Raw genomic sequence first — 10,000 nt, 5'->3', positions numbered from 1 at the left:
TGGCGCTGGTCCGCGAGCGCCAGCCCTCTGCCCTAGTATACGGACAGCGAGGTCCCCGGCCCCGGCGGGCTCGAAGAGAACCGTCTTCCCCCAGCGGGGAGGCGCGCGAGCGCCGCCGACTCTTACCATGACGTAACTGGAGGCAGCGCAAAGCAGCGACCCCTTCGGCAGCTCCGAAGAAGAACCGGGCAAGACGTCTACCTGCCAGAACCGCGGTGGAGCCAAAGTCCCGCCGGAGCGAGGTAGACGAGGCATCCCTTTCCGCCGGCAGCTCCGGCGGCCACATCGGGCACACCGGACCCGGCGGACGGTAAAACGGGTAGACCTGGCCTCCCTGCCGGCAGAACGGGTAGACGAGGCCTCCCTGCCTGGAACCGGGTAGACCTGGCATCCCTGCCGGAAGCGGGTAGACCTGGCATCCCTGCCGGTAAAACGGGTAGACCTGGCCTCCCTGCCGGCAGAACGGGTAGACGAGGCCTCCCTGCCTGGAACCGGGTAGACCTGGCATCCCTGCCGGAAGCGGGTAGACCTGGCATCCCTGCCGGTAAAACGGGTAGACCTGGCCTCCCTGCCGGCAGAACGGGTAGACGAGGCCTCCCTGCCTGGAACCGGGTAGACCTGGCATCCCTGCCGGAAGCGGGTAGACCTGGCATCCCTGCCGGCAAAACGGGTAGACCTGGTCTCCCTGCCGCCAAAACGGGTAGACCTGGCCTCCCTGCAGGTAAAACGGGTAGACCTGGCCTCCCTGCCGGCAGAACGGGTAGACCTGGCCTCCCTGCCGCCACAACGGGTAGACCTGGCATCCCTGCCGGCAAAACGGGTAGACCTGGTCTCCCTGCCGGTAAAACGGGTAGACCTGTTCTCCCTGCAGGTAAAACGGGTAGACCTGGCCTCCCTGCCGGTAAAACGGGTAGACCTGGCCTCCCTGCCGGCAGAACGGGTAGACCTGGCATCCCTGCCGGCAAAACGGGTAGACCTGGTCTCCCTGCCGGTAAAACGGGTAGACCTGGTCTCCCTGCAGGTAAAACGGGTAGACCTGTTATCCCTGCCGGCAAAACGGGTAGACCTGGTCTCCCTGCAGCCAGAACGGGTAGACCTGGCATCCCTGCCGGCAAAACGGGTAGACCTGGTCTCCCTGCCGGCAAAAAGGGTAGACCTGTTCTCCCTGCCGCCAGAACGGGTAGACCTGGCCTCCCTGCCGGTAAAACGGGTAGACCTGGTCTCCGTGCAGGTAAAACGGGTAGACCTGGCATCCCTGCCGGCAGAACGGGTAGACCTGGTCTCCCTGCCGGTAAAACGGGTAGACCAGGCCTCCCTGCAGGTAAAACGGGTAGACCTGTTATCCCTGCCGGCAAAACGGGTAGACCTGGCATCCCTGCCGGCAAAACGGGTAGACCTGGTCTCCCTGCCGGTAAATGGGTAGACCTGGTCTCCCTGCCGCTAGAACGGGTAGACCTGGCCTCCCTGCCGGCAGAACGGGTAGACCTGGCCTCCCTGCCGGTAAAACGGGTAGACCTGGCATCCCTGCAGGTAAAACGGGTAGACCTGGCATCCCTGCCGGCAAAACGGGTAGACCTGGTCTCCCTGCCGGTAAAACGGGTAGACCTGTTCTCCCTGCCGGTAAAACGGGTAGACCTGTTCTCCCTGACGCCAGAACGGGTAGACCTGGCATCCCTGCCGGCAAAACGGGTAGACCTGGTCTCCCTGCCGGCAAAAAGGGTAGACCTGTTCTCCCTGCCGCCAGAACGGGTAGACCTGGCCTCCCTGCCGGTAAAACGGGTAGACCTGGTCTCCGTGCAGGTAAAACGGGTAGACCTGGCATCCCTGCCGGCAGAACGGGTAGACCTGGTCTCCCTGCCGCCAGAACGGGTAGACCTGGCATCCCTGCCGGCAAAACGGGTAGACCTGGTCTCCCTGCCGGTAAAACGGGTAGACCTGGCCTCCCTGCAGGTAAAACGGGTAGACCTGTTATCCCTGCCGGCAAAACGGGTAGACCTGGCATCCCTGCCGGCAAAACGGGTAGACCTGGTCTCCCTGCCGGTAAATGGGTAGACCTGGTCTCCCTGCCGCTAGAACGGGTAGACCTGGCCTCCCTGCCGGCAGAACGGGTAGACCTGGCCTCCCTGCCGGTAAAACGGGTAGACCTGGCATCCCTGCAGGTAAAACGGGTAGACCTGGCATCCCTGCCGGCAAAACGGGTAGACCTGGTCTCCCTGCCGGTAAAACGGGTAGACCTGTTCTCCCTGCAGGTAAAACGGGTAGACCTGTTCTCCCTGCCGCCAGAACGGGTAGACCTGGCATCCCTGCCGGCAAAACGGGTAGACCTGGTCTCCCTGCCGGTAAATGGGTAGACCTGGTCTCCCTGCAGGTAAATCGGGTAGACCTGTTATCCCTGCCGGCAAAACGGGTAGACCTGGTCTCCCTGCAGCCAGAACGGGTAGACCTGGTCTCCCTGCCGGCAAAACGGGTAGACCTGGTCTCCCTGCCGGCAAAAAGGGTAGACCTGTTCTCCCTGCCGCCAGAACGGGTAGACCTGGTCTCCCTGCCGGTAAATGGGTAGACCTGGTCTCCCTGCCGGCAATATGGGTAGACCTGGCCTCCCTGCCGCTAGAACGGGTAGACCTGGCATCCCTGCCGGTAAAACGGGTAGACCTGGCCTCCCTGCCGGCAGAAGGGGTAGACCTGGCCTCCCTGCCGGTAAAACGGGTAGACCTGGCATCCCTGCCGGCAGAAGGGGTAGACCTGGCCTCCCTGCCGGCAGAAGGGGTAGACCTGTCCTCCCTGCGGACAGAGCGGGTCGCCCGTGCTGGAGGCCCGTATGCAGGGGTGCCTGCACGGGGTGGGAAGGGCCGGCGGCGGGCTGCCTGTGCTCTCTCAGCCGGGGCGGCGGTGGGGGGGCTTGCGGGGGGTGGCTGGGGTCGGCAGGCCGGCCCTGCCGGAGGCCCGTATGCAGGGGTGCCTGCACGGGGTGGGAAGGGGCGGCGGCGGGGTGCCTGTGCTCTCTCAGCCGGGGCGGCGGTGGGGGGGCTTGCGGGGGTTGTCTGGGGGCGGCAGGCCGGTCCTGCCGGAGGCCCGTATGCAGGGGTGCCTGCACGGGGTGGGAAGGGGCGGCGGCGGGCTGCCTGTGCTGTCTCAGCCGGGGCGGCGGTGGGGGGGCTTGTGGGGGGTGGCTGGGGGCGGCAGGCCGGCCCGGCCGGAGGCCCGTATGCAGGGGTGCCTGCACGGGGTAGGAAGGGCCGGCGGCGGGGTGCCTGTGCTCTCTCAGCCGAGGCGGCGGTGGGGGGGCTTGCGGGGGGTGGCTGGGGGCGGCAGGCCGGCCCTGCCGGAGGCCCGTATGCAGGGGTGCCTGCACGGGGTGGGAAGGGGCAGCGGCGGGCTGCCTGTGCTGTCTCAGCCGGGGCGGCGGTGGGGTAGCCTGCGGCGGGTGGCTGGGGGCGGCAGGCCGGCCCTGCCGGAGGCCCGTATGCAGGGGTGCCTGCACGGGGTGGGAAGGGCCGGCGGCGGGCTGCCTGTGCTGTCTCAGCCGGGGCGGCGGTGGGGGGGCTTGCGGAGGGGTGGCTGGGGTCGGCAGGCCGGCCCTGCCGGAGGCCCGTATGCAGGGGTGCCTGCACGGGGTGGGAAGGGCCGGCGGCGGGCTGCCTGTGCTGTCTCAGCCGGGGCGGCGGTGGGGGGGCTTGCGGGGGGTGGCTGGGGGCGGCAGGCCGGCCCTGCCGGAGGCCCGTATGCAGGGGTGCCTGCACGGGGTGGGAAGGGCCGGCGGCGGGCTGCCTGTGCTGTCTCAGCCATAGCGGCGGTGGGGGGGGTTGCGGGGGGTGGCTGGGGGCGGCAGGCCGGCCCTGCCGGAGGCCCGTATGCAGGGGTGCCTGCACGGGGTGGGAAGGGCCGGCGGCGGGCTGCCTGTGCTGTCTCAGTCGGGGCGGCGGTGGGGGGGCTTGCGGGGGGTGGCTGGGGTCGGCAGGCCGGCCCTGCCGGAGGCCCGTATGCAGGGGTGCCTGCACGGGGTGGGTGGGCCTGCGGCGGGCTGCCTGTGCTCTTAGAGCCGGGGCGGCGGTGGGGGGGGCTTGCGGGGGGTGGCTGGGGTCGGCAGGCCGGCCCTGCCGGAGGCCCGTATGCAGGGGTGCCTGCACGGGGTGGGAAGGGCCGGCGGCGGGCTGCCTGTGCTCTCTCAGCCGGGGCGGCGGTGGGGGGGGTTGCGGGGGGTGGCTGTGGGCGGCAGGCCGGCCCTGCCGGAGGCCCGTATGCAGGGGTGCCTGCACGGGGTGGGAAGGGCCGGCGGCGGGCTGCCTGTGCTGTCTCAGCCGGGGCGGCGGTGGAGGGGCCTGTGGCGGGTGGCTGGGGGCGGCAGGCCGGCCCTGCCGGAGGCCCGTATGCAGGGGTGCCTGCACGGGGTGGGAAGGGCCGGCGGCGGGCTGCCTGTGCTCTCTCAGCCGGGGCGGCGGTGGGGGGGCTTGCGGGGGGTGGCTGGGGTCGGCAGGCCGGCCCTGCCGGAGGCCCGTATGCAGGGGTGCCTGCACGGGGTGGGAAGGGCCGGCGGCGGGCTGCCTGTGCTGTCTCAGCCGGGGCGGCGGTGGGGGGGCTTGTGGGGGGTGGCTGGGGTCGGCAGGCCGGCCCTGCCGGAGGCCCGTATGCAGGGGTGCCTGCACGGGGTGGGAAGGGCCGGCGGCGGGCTGCCTGTGCTCTCTCACCTGGGGCGGCGGTGGGGGGGGTTGCGGGGGGTGGCTGGGGGCGGCAGGCCGGCCCTGCCGGAGGCCCGTATGCAGGGGTGCCTGCACGGGGTGGGAAGGGCCGGCGGCGGGCTGCCTGTGCTGTCTCAGTCGGGGCGGCGGTGGGGGGGCTTGCGGGGGGTGGCTGGGGTCGGCAGGCCGGCCCTGCCGGAGGCCCGTATGCAGGGGTGCCTGCACGGGGTGGGTGGGCCTGCGGCGGGCTGCCTGTGCTCTCTGAGCCGGGGCGGCGGTGGGGGGGCTTGTGGGGGGTGGCTGGGGGCGGCAGGCCGGCCCGGCCGGAGGCCCGTATGCAGGGGTGCCTGCACGGGGTAGGAAGGGCCGGCGGCGGGCTGCCTGTGCTCTCTCAGCCGAGGCGGCGGTGGGGGGGCTTGCGGGGGGTGGCTGGGGGCGGCAGGCCGGCCCTGCCGGAGGCCCGTATGCAGGGGTGCCTGCACGGGGTGGGTGGGCCTGCGGCGGGCTGCCTGTGCTCTCTGAGCCGGGGCGGCGGTGGGGGGGGCTTGCGGGGGGTGGCTGGGGTCGGCAGGCCGGCCCTGCCGGAGGCCCGTATGCAGGGGTGCCTGCACGGGGTGGGAAGGGCCGGCGGCGGGCTGCCTGTGATCTCTCAGCCGGGGCGGCGGTGGGGGGGGTTGCGGGGGGTGGCTGGGGGCGGCAGGCCGGCCCTGCCGGAGGCCCGTATGCAGGGGTGCCTGCACGGGGTGGGAAGGGCCGGCGGCGGGCTGCCTGTGCTGTCTCAGTCGGGGCGGCGGTGGGGGGGCTTGCGGGGGGTGGCTGGGGTCGGCAGGCCGGCCCTGCCGGAGGCCCGTATGCAGGGGTGCCTGCACGGGGTGGGTGGGCCTGCGGCGGGCTGCCTGTGCTCTCTGAGCCGGGGCGGCGGTGGGGGGGGCTTGCGGGGGGTGGCTGGGGTCGGCAGGCCGGCCCTGCCGGAGGCCCGTATGCAGGGGTGCCTGCACGGGGTGGGAAGGGCCGGCGGCGGGCTGCCTGTGCTCTCTGAGCCGGGGCGGCGGTGGGGGGGGCTTGCGGGGGGTGGCTGGGGGCGGCAGGCCGGCCCTGCCGGAGGCCCGTATGCAGGGGTGCCTGCACGGGGTGGGTGGGCCTGCGGCGGGCTGCCTGTGCTCTCTGAGCCGGGGCGGCGGTGGGGGGGGTTGCGGGGGGTGGCTGTGGGCGGCAGGCCGGCCCTGCCGGAGGCCCGTATGCAGGGGTGCCTGCACGGGGTGGGAAGGGCCGGCGGCGGGCTGCCTGTGCTGTCTCAGCCGGGGCGGCGGTGGGGGGGCCTGTGGCGGGTGGCTGGGGGCGGCAGGCCGGCCCTGCCGGAGGCCCGTATGCAGGGGTGCCTGCACGGGGTGGGAAGGGCCGGCGGCGGGCTGCCTGTGCTCTCTCAGCCGGGGCGGCGGTGGGGGGGCTTGCGGGGGGTGGCTGGGGTCGGCAGGCCGGCCCTGCCGGAGGCCCGTATGCAGGGGTGCCTGCACGGGGTGGGAAGGGCCGGCGGCGGGCTGCCTGTGGTGTCTCAGCCGGGGCGGCGGTGGGGGGGCTTGTGGGGTGTGGCTGGGGGCGGCAGGCCGGCCCTGCCGGAGGCCCGTATGCAGGGGTGCCTGCACGGGGTGGGAAGGGCCGGCGGCGGGCTGCCTGTGCTCTCTCACCTGGGGCGGCGGTGGGGGGGGTTGCGGGGGGTGGCTGGGGGCGGCAGGCCGGCCCTGCCGGAGGCCCGTATGCAGGGGTGCCTGCACGGGGTGGGAAGGGCCGGCGGCGGGCTGCCTGTGCTGTCTCAGTCGGGGCGGCGGTGGGGGGGCTTGCGGGGGGTGGCTGGGGTCGGCAGGCCGGCCCTGCCGGAGGCCCGTATGCGGGGGTGCCTGCACGGGGTGGGTGGGCCTGCGGCGGGCTGCCTGTGCTCTCTGAGCCGGGGCGGCGGTGGGGGGGGCTTGCGGGGGGTGGCTGGGGTCGGCAGGCCGGCCCTGCCGGAGGCCCGTATGCAGGGGTGCCTGCACGGGGTGGGAAGGGCCGGCGGCGGGCTGCCTGTGATCTCTCAGCCGGGGCGGCGGTGGGGGGGGTTGCGGGGGGTGGCTGGGGGCGGCAGGCCGGCCCTGCCGGAGGCCCGTATGCAGGGGTGCCTGCACGGGGTGGGAAGGGCCGGCGGCGGGCTGCCTGTGCTGTCTCAGTCGGGGCGGCGGTGGGGGGGCTTGCGGGGGGTGGCTGGGGTCGGCAGGCCGGCCCTGCCGGAGGCCCGTATGCGGGGGTGCCTGCACGGGGTGGGTGGGCCTGCGGCGGGCTGCCTGTGCTCTCTGAGCCGGGGCGGCGGTGGGGGGGGCTTGCGGGGGGTGGCTGGGGTCGGCAGGCCGGCCCTGCCGGAGGCCCGTATGCAGGGGTGCCTGCACGGGGTGGGAAGGGCCGGCGGCGGGCTGCCTGTGATCTCTCAGCCGGGGCGGCGGTGGGGGGGGTTGCGGGGGGTGGCTGGGGGCGGCAGGCCGGCCCTGCCGGAGGCCCGTATGCAGGGGTGCCTGCACGGGGTGGGAAGGGCCGGCGGCGGGCTGCCTGTGCTCTCTCACCTGGGGCGGCGGTGGGGGGGGTTGCGGGGGGTGGCTGGGGGCGGCAGGCCGGCCCTGCCGGAGGCCCGTATGCAGGGGTGCCTGCACGGGGTGGGAAGGGCCGGCGGCGGGCTGCCTGTGCTGTCTCAGTCGGGGCGGCGGTGGGGGGGCTTGCGGGGGGTGGCTGGGGTCGGCAGGCCGGCCCTGCCGGAGGCCCGTATGCGGGGGTGCCTGCACGGGGTGGGAAGGGCCGGCGGCGGGCTGCCTGTGATCTCTCAGCCGGGGCGGCGGTGGGGGGGGTTGCGGGGGGTGGCTGGGGGCGGCAGGCCGGCCCTGCCGGAGGCCCGTATGCAGGGGTGCCTGCACGGGGTGGGAAGGGCCGGCGGCGGGCTGCCTGTGCTGTCTCAGTCGGGGCGGCGGTGGAGGGGCTTGCGGGGGATGGCTGGGGTCGGCAGGCCGGCCCTGCCGGAGGCCCGTATGCAGGGGTGCCTGCACGGGGTGGGTGGGCCTGCGGCGGGCTGCCTGTGCTCTCTGAGCCGGGGCGGCGGTGGGGGGGGCTTGCGGGGGGTGGCTGGGGGCGGCAGGCCGGCCCTGCCGGAGGCCCGTATGCAGGGGTGCCTGCACGGGGTGGGAAGGGGCGGCGGCGGGCTGCCTGTGCTCTCTCAGCCGGGGCGGCGGTGGGGGGGCTTGCGGGGGGTGGCTGGGGGCGGCAGGCCGGCCCTGCCGGAGGCCCGTTTGCAGGGGTGCCTGCACGGGGGTGGGTTGGGGGGGGCGGCGGGAATTTTTTGGTTTTTGTTGCTTTTTTATTTCTTTTTCCGCTTTTGAAACAGAGACGCCGCCCCGTCCTCGGGCGTTTCAGCCGAGCTGATGGAAAGCGGCGCCCCTTCCCGTCGCTTGCGGGGGGGGGTGGTGCAGGAGGGGGGAGGCGGCGCGCGCCTGAAATTCCCCTCGCCACCCCCCGTTTCCGAGACTTCGCCGTATCTAGTGGAAGGCGCTAAGCTTGGCCGGACTGTCTCGCTGAAGGCTTTCTTACTCTGCATCGGTTCTGACGGTGGGCGAGAAAAAAAAACAAAACCAAAGCAGAGCAGGGAAACAGTTACAAAAAGTTCTTGAGAGCCAGCACCGGCCCGCCCATCGGCAGACGGAGCGGCGCCCGGGGTCAACGAGTGCCACCCTGCTGCTTAGCAACCGGAACCCGAGCCGGCCCGCCCCGCCCACCCGCCGGCAAGGGGCGGGCGCTTCCCCGCGGCAGAAGGGGGAGACAGAGACTGAGAGACGGGGTCGAGGAGCAGGCGGGGAGCCTTGCGCTGAGGTAGGCTGGGGACGGGGCCTCTTTTCCGAGAAGATTGAGGTTTGAGTCGGGGGGGGGGGGGGGGGGGCGGCGGCAGGGGCTGCTTGTGCGCTCTCGGCCGGTGCGGCGGTGGGGGGGTGGCGGGGTGGGGGGGGGCAGCGGAGCGGCCGTGCCGGAGGCCCGTATGCAGGGGTGCCCGCACCGGGGGGGGGGTGGGGGGGGGCGGCGGCAGGGGCTGCTTGTGCGCTCTCGGCCGGGGCGGCGGTGGGGGGGGGGGCTTGCGGGTGGGGGTGCGGCGGCCGGGCTGCCGTGCCGGAGGCCCGTTTGCAGGGGTGCCTGCACGGGGGGAGGTGGGGGGGGGGGGGGTGGGTGGGGCGGGGCGGCGGGAATTTTTTGGTTTTTGTTGCTTTTTTATTTTTTTTCCGCTTTTGAAACACAGACGCCGCCCCGCCTTCGGGCGTTTCAGCCGAGCTGATAGAAAGCTGCGCCCCTTCCCGTTGCTTGCGGGGGGGGTTGGTGCCGCGGAAGGGGGTGGCGGGGGGGGGCGGGAACGGGACGGGGACGGGGACGGGGACGGGGACGGGGACGGGGACGGGTCTGGCCGACGGGTCTGGACGACAGCGCCCCCCCCACCCCGCGTCCCGGCCGGCCACCACGTCTACCCGGGACCGGGTCGGCGGGGAGGACAGGTCTACCCGGGACCGGTTCGGCGGGGAGGACAGGTCTACCCGACAGCGCCCCCCCCATCGCCCCGCGTCCCGGCCGGCCACCACGTCTACCCGGGACCGGTTCGGCGGGGAGGACAGGTCTACCAGGGACCGGTTCGGCGGGGAGGACAGGTCTACCCGACAGCGCCCCCCCCATCCCGGGTCCCGGCCGGCCACCACGTCTACCCGGGACCGGTTCGGCGGGGAGGACAGGTCTACCCGGGACCGGGTCGGCGGGGAGGACAGGTCTACCCGACCGCGCCCGCCCCCGATCCCGAGTCCCGGCCGGCCACCACGTCTACCCGGGACCGGTTCGGCGGGGAGGACAGGTCTACCCGGGACCGGGTCGGCGGGGAGGACAGGTCTACCCGACCGCGCCCGCCCCCGATCCCGAGTCCCGGCCGGCCACCACGTCTACCCGGGACCGGTTCGGCGGGGAGGACAGGTCTACCCGGGACCGGGTCGGCGGGGAGGACCGGTCTACCCGGGACCGGTTCGGCGGGGAGGACAGGTCTACCCGGGACCGGGTCGGCGGGGAGGACCGGTCTACCCGGGACCGGGTCGGCGGGGAGGACCGGTCTACCCGGGACCGGGTCGGCGGGGAGGACCGGTCTACCCGGGACCGGGTCGGCGGGGAGGACCGGTCTACCCGGGACCGGGTCGGCGGGGAGGACCGGTCTACCCGGGACCGGGTCGGCGGGGAGGACCGGTCTACCCGGGACCGGGTCGGCGGGGAGGACAGGTCTACCCGGGACCGGG

This window comes from Opisthocomus hoazin, unplaced genomic scaffold, assembly GCF_030867145.1.
Source record: "Opisthocomus hoazin isolate bOpiHoa1 unplaced genomic scaffold, bOpiHoa1.hap1 HAP1_SCAFFOLD_105, whole genome shotgun sequence".
In the NCBI taxonomy this organism is placed as follows: Eukaryota; Metazoa; Chordata; class Aves; order Opisthocomiformes; family Opisthocomidae; genus Opisthocomus; species Opisthocomus hoazin.
The sequence above is the reverse complement of the archived record's forward strand: the minus strand, read 5'-3'. Positions refer to the sequence as shown.